Source organism: Schistocerca gregaria, chromosome 3, assembly GCF_023897955.1.
Source record: "Schistocerca gregaria isolate iqSchGreg1 chromosome 3, iqSchGreg1.2, whole genome shotgun sequence".
Classification (NCBI taxonomy): Eukaryota; Metazoa; Arthropoda; class Insecta; order Orthoptera; family Acrididae; genus Schistocerca; species Schistocerca gregaria.
In genome coordinates this window covers 18,934,284-18,941,185 of record NC_064922.1, presented here as the reverse complement: position 1 = coordinate 18,941,185, position 6,902 = coordinate 18,934,284, and the positions used below count along the sequence as shown (strand labels likewise).

Genomic DNA, 6,902 nt, shown 5'->3' with positions numbered 1-6,902 from the left:
CTTTGCTACTGCGTAAAACTCTTGTCGTCCAACTGCAAAACACTGGGACACAATAAGTTTCTGCGTCCCCTTTGCACTGATCGTACTACGAAACGCTCTCCAAACTTGGCAATCACCCATGCAGATGACTTTTCCGACTTTACACGACGCTCACGCAACGCTCACGCTAGTGACAGCCTTATTTATAGTTGGACGTCGCGCCAAAGCGAATGAGCACATTTCGCCTACGGCTTAGGCCGCTCTTCTAGTGTGGCTGCTCTGTGTCTGCAGGCAGCGAGGGGCTGCAAGCTTCCTGTGTTCGCACCTATATCACCTGTGCTTCCTTGTCAGAGACAGACTATCGCAAAACATACAACTCACTCCATGAATTGATTGCTACGGCATCTGTTATCAGCAGTCACAACCAGCAACACCAGTAGCAGCCGACTGCACGCAAAGAATGGGAACGTGCAGTGGGATTTACGTGAAATCGGCGCAATTGTGGATGCTAATCGTTCGCTTGTATCTGCCGGTTGGGAATTATTCCACTCGCATGGCAAGGTGCGCATGTTGGTGTGTTAAAAATTCTGGAGGCGCTGGGTATCGATCCCAGTACCTCTCGCACGCTAAGCGAGCGCTTTACCATCTGAGCTACGCCCACCCCCCCGATAACTAGTAGTGCTACATACAGTCATATCAACGTCACAGACCATTGCACTCCCATTATTCCGCAGACAAACACTACTCTCTATGCATCAGTGAGGGTGTCTTTCAGGTTTCGTGCATTCTGTATCGAATCGTAGTTGGCCACAATGAAAGTGGCACGCATAACGTCGAAAATATAGTTCAGACACCGCTCTGAGTAAGACGAACGTGTTGTCCACCTCCAGACTTCAATGACGTTAAGCCGTGATACCTAAGACAGATCTGCACTCGATGACACCACGATAACAGCCGGTCCCCACACTTACACCTTGCTCTCCTTATGACAGTATACATCATATCAGTCTGTGACGCTGGTTTTGCAACTTCTTGCGTGCGTTTATGTTCGCCGCGACCAACACTTACAATGCACTGACCACAAAACATGGAGGAGCCGGGGCTTGAACCCGAGACCGTTCACACGCTAAGCGAACGATCTGCCAACTGAGCTACAGCTACACACACGACCAAGCCTGGCTATTCTCCATTCTTTGCGACTCTGATTTGCACGGACACGATGGTTGGTTGGTTTGTAGCGGCGAAGGTACCAGAATACAAAGGCGCGGACACGTTCATATACACAAGAGTTCCGATGCTCTGGTATTACGAATGCAAATTCCGTCTGTTTTGAACGTCTTAAATTGAAAGGGCGGTCACAAATTGGTCCATTTCACTCCTTGTCCACAATCACACAGCACCTGAGGTAACAAGCACATCTCGAGCCCCATTGTGCTCTCCATTGTTCATGCCAACTCAGTGCCTCGCTCTTTGCTACTGCGTAAAACTCTTGTCGTCCAACTGCAAAACACTGGGACACAATAAGTTTCCGCGTCCCCTTTGCACTGATCGTACTACGAAACGCTCCCCAAACTTGGCAATCACCCATGCAGATGACTTTTCCGACTTTACACGACGCTCACGCTAGTGACAGTCTTATTTATAGTTCGACGTCGCGCCAAAGCGAATGAGCACATTTCGCCTAAGGCTTAGGCCGCTCTTCTAGTGTGGCTGCTCTGTGTCTGCAGGCAGCGAGGGGCTGCAAGCTTCCTGTGTTCGCACCTATATCACCTGTGCTTCCTTGTCAGAGACAGACTATCGCAAAACATACAACTCACTCCATGAATTGATTGCTACGGCATCTGTTATCAGCAGTCACAACCAGCAACACCAGTAGCAGCCGACTGCACGCAAAGAATGGGAACGTGCAGTGGGATTTACGTGAAATCGGCGCAATTGTGGATGCTAATCGTTCGCTTGTATCTGCCGGTTGGGAATTATTCCACTCGCATGGCAAGGTGCGCATGTAGGTGTGTTAAAAATTCTGGAGGCGCTGGGTATCGACCCAGTACCTCTCGCACGCTAAGCGAGCGCTTTACCATCTGAGCTACGCCCACCCTCCCGATAACTAGTAGTGCTACATACAGTCATATCAACGTCACAGCCCATTGCACTCCCATTATTCCGCAGACAAACACTACTCTCTATGTATCAGTGAGGGTGTCTTTCAGGTTTCGTGCATTCTGTATCGAATCGTAGTTGGCCACAATGAATGTGGCACGCATAACGTCGAAAATAGAGTTCAGACACCGCTCTGAGTAAGACGAACGTGTTGACCACCTCCAGACTTCAATGACGTTAAGCCGTGATACCTAAGACAGATCTGCACTCGATGACACCACGATAACAGCCGGTCCCCACACTTACACCTTGCTCTCCTTATGAGAGTATACATCATATCAGTCTGTGACGCTGGTTTTGCAACTTCTTGCGTGCGTTTATGTTCGCCGCGACCAACACTTACCATGCACTGACCACAAAACATGGAGGAGCCAAGGCTTGAACCCGAGACCCTTCACACGCTAAGCGAACGATCTGCCAACTGAGCTACAGCTACACACACGACCAAGCCGGGCTATTCTCCATTCTTTGCGACTCTGATGTGCACGGACACGATGGTTGGTTGGTTTGTAGCGGCGAAGGTACCAGAATACAAAGGCGCGGACACGTTCATATACACAAGAGTTCCAAGTAGTTTCGATGCTCTGGTATTACGAATGCAAATTCCGTCTGTTTTGAACGTCTTAAATTGAAAGGGCGGTCACAAATCGGTCCATTCCACTCCTTGTCCACAATCACACAGCACCTGAGGTAACAAGCACATCTCGAGCTCCATTGTGCTCTCCATTGTTCATGCCAACTCAGTGCCTCGCTCTTTGCTACTGCGTAAAACTCTTGTCGTCCAACTGCAAAACACTGGGACACAATAAGTTTCCGCGTCCAGTTTGCACTGATCGTACTACGAAACGCTCCCCAAACTTGGCAATCACCCATGCAGATGACTTTTCCGACTTTACACGACGCTCACGCTAGTGACAGCCTTATTTATAGTTCGACGTCGCGCCAAAGCGAATGAGCACATTTCGCCTACGGCTTAGGCCGCTCTTCTAGTGTGGCTGCTCTGTGTCTGCAGGCAGCGAGGGGCTGCAAGCTTCCTGTGTTCGCACCTATATCACCTGTGCTTCCTTGTCAGAGACAGACTATCGCAAAACATACAACTCACTCCATGAATTGATTGCTACGGCATCTGTTATCAGCAGTCACAACCAGCAACACCAGTAGCAGCCGACTGCACGCAAAGAATGGGAACGTGCAGTGGGATTTACGTGAAATCGGCGCAATTGTGGATGCTAATCGTTCGCTTGTATCTGCCTACACACCTCTGCCGGTTGGGAATTATTCCACTTGCATGGCAAGGTGCGCATGTAGATGTGTTAAAAATTCTGGAGGCACTGGGTATCTATCCCAGTACCTCTCGCACGCTAAGCGAGCGCTCTACCATCTGAGCTACGCCCACCCCCCCGATAACTAGTAGTGCTACATACAGTCATATCAACGTCACAGACCATTGCACTCCCATTATTCCGCAGACAAACACTACTCTCTATGTATCAGTGAGGGTGTCTTTCAGGTTTCGTGCATTCTGTATCGAATCGTAGTTGGCCACAATGAAAGTGGCACGCATAACGTCGAAAATAGAGCTCAGACACCGCTCTGAGTAAGACGAACGTGTTGTCGACATCCAGACTTCAATGACGTTAAGCCGCGATACCTAAGACAGATCTGCACTCGATGACACCACGATAACAGCCAGTCCCCACACTTACACCTTGCTCTCCTTATGACAGTATACATCATATCAGTCTGTGACGCTGGTTTTGCAACTTCTTGCGTGCGTTTATGTTCGCCGCGACCAACACTTACCATGCACTGACCACAAAACATGGAGGAGCCGGGGCTTGAACCCGAGACCGTTCACACGCTAAGCGAACGATTTGCCAACTGAGCTACAGCTACACACACGACCAAGCCTGGCTATTCTCCATTCTTTGCGACTCTGATGTGCACGGACACGATGGTTGGTTGGTTTGTAGCGGCGAAGGTACCAGAATACAAAGGCGCGGACACGTTCATATACACAAGAGTTCCAAGTAGTTTCGATGCTCTGGTATTACGAATGCAAATTCCGTCTGTTTTGAACGTCTTAAATTGAAAGGGCGGTCACAAATTGGTCCATTTCACTCCTTGTCCACAATCACACAGCACCTGAGGTAACAAGCACATTATAGCCCCATTGTGCTCTCCATTGTTCATGCCAACTCAGTGCCTCGCTCTTTGCTACTGCGTAAAACTCTTGTCGTCCAACTGCAAAACACTGGGACACAATAAGTTTCCGCGTCCCCTTTGCACTGATCGTACTACGAAACGCTCCCCAAACTTGGCAATCACCCACGCAGATGACTTTTCCGACTTTACACGACGCTCACGCTAGTGACAGCCTTATTTATAGTTCGACGTCGCGCCAAAGCGAATGAGCACATTTCGCCTACGGCTTAGGCCGTTCTTCTAGTGTGGCTGCTCTGTGTCTGCAGGCAGCGAGGGGCTGCAAGCTTCCTGTGTTCGCACCTATATCACCTGTGCTTCCTTGTCAGAGACAGACTATCGCAAAACATACAACTCACTCCATGAATTGATTGCTACGGCATCTGTTATCAGCAGTCACAACCAGCAACACCAGTAGCAGCCGACTGCACGCAAAGAATGGGAACGTGCAGTGGGATTTACGTGAAATCGGCGCAATTGTGGATGCTAATCGTTCGCTTGTATCTGCCTACACACCTCTGCCGGTTGGGAATTATTCCACTTGCATGGCAAGGTGCGCATGTAGATGTGTTAAAAATTCTGGAGGCACTGGGTATCGATCCCAGTACCTCTCGCACGCTAAGCGAGCGGTCTACCATCTGAGCTACGCCCACCCCCCCGATAACTAGTAGTGCTACATACAGTCATATCAACGTCACAGACCATTGCACTCCCATTATTCCGCAGACAACCACTACTCTCTATGTATCAGTGAGGGTGTCTTTCAGGTTTCGTGCATTCTGTATCGAATCGTAGTTGGCCACAATGAAAGTGGCACGCATAACGTCGAAAATAGAGTTCAGACACCGCTCTGAGTAAGACGAACGTGTTGTCCACCTCCAGACTTCAATGACGTTAAGCCGTGATACCTAAGACAGATCTGCACTCGATGACACCACGATAACAGCCGGTCCCCACACTTACACCTTGCTCTCCTTATGAGAGTATACATCATATCAGTCTGTGACGCTGGTTTTGCAACTTCTTGCGTGCGTTTATGTTCGCCGCGACCAACACTTACCATGCACTGACCACAAAACATGGAGGAGCCGGGGCTTGAACCCGAGACCGTCCACACGCTAAGCGAACGATCTGCCAACTGAGCTACAGCTACACACACGACCAAGCCTGGCTATTCTCCATTCTTTGCGACTCTGATGTGCACGGACACGATGGTTGGTTGGTTTGTAGCGGCGAAGGTACCAGAATACAAAGGCGCGGACACGTTCATATACACAAGACTTCCAAGTAGTTTCGATGCTCTGGTATTACGAATGCAAATTCCGTCTGTTTTGAACGTCTTAAAATGAAAGGGCGGTCACAAATTGGTCCATTTCACTCCTTGTCGACAATCACACAGCACCTGAGGTAACAAGCACATTATAGCCCCATTGTGCTCTCCATTGTTCATGCCAACTCAGTGCCTCGCTCTTTGCTACTGCGTAAAACTCTTGTCGTCCAACTGCAAAACACTGGGACACAATAAGTTTCCGCGTCCCCTTTGCACTGATCGTACTACGAAACGCTCCCCAAACTTGGCAATCACCCATGCAGATGACTTTTCCGACTTTACACGACGCTCACGCTAGTGACAGCCTTATTTATAGTTCGACGTCGCGCCAAAGCGAATGAGCACATTTCGCCTACGGCTTAGGCCGCTCTTCTAGTGTGGCTGCTCTGTGTCTGCAGGCAGCGAGGGGCTGCAAGCTTCCTGTGTTCGCACCTATATCACCTGTGCTTCCTTGTCAGAGACAGACTATCGCAAAACATACAACTCACTCCATGAATTGATTGCTACGGCATCTGTTATCAGCAGTCACAACCAGCAACACCAGTAGCAGCCGACTGCACGCAAAGAATGGGAACGTGCAGTGGGATTTACGTGAAATCGGCGCAATTGTGGATGCTAATCGTTCGCTTGTATCTGCCTACACACCTCTGCCGGTTGGGAATTATTCCACTTGCATGGCAAGGTGCGCATGTAGATGTGTTAAAAATTCTGGAGGCACTGGGTATCGATCCCAGTACCTCTCGCACGCTAAGCGAGCGCTCTACCATCTGAGCTACGCCCACCCCCCCGATAACTAGTAGTGCTACATACAGTCATATCAACGTCACAGACCCTTGCACTCCCATTATTCCGCAGACAAACACTACTCTCTATGTATCAGTGAGGGTGTCTTTCAGGTTTCGTGCATTCTGTATCGAATCGTAGTTGGCCACAATGAAAGTGGCACGCATAACGTCGAAAATAGAGTTCAGACACCGCTCTGAGTAAGACGAACGTGTTGTCGACCTCCAGACTTCAATGACGTTAAGCCGCGATACCTAAGACAGATCTGCACTCGATGACACCACGATAACAGCCAGTCCCCACACTTACACCTTGCTCTCCTTATGACAGTATACATCATATCAGTCTGTGACGCTGGTTTTGCAACTTCTTGCGTGCGTTTATGTTCGCCGCGACCAACACTTACCATGCACTGACCACAAAACATGGAGGAGCCAGGGCTTGAACC

At 49.5% G+C, this 6,902-nt stretch overlaps 1 non-coding gene across 1 annotated transcript; it reads right to left on the bottom strand.

Moving 5' to 3' along the window:
• Positions 1-6,380: 6,380 nt before the first annotated feature.
• Positions 6,381-6,454, bottom strand: Trnaa-agc (transfer RNA alanine (anticodon AGC)). The gene has a single exon. It is a non-coding gene; the product is annotated as a tRNA-Ala (tRNA).
• Between the last annotated feature and the right edge of the window lie 448 nt (positions 6,455-6,902).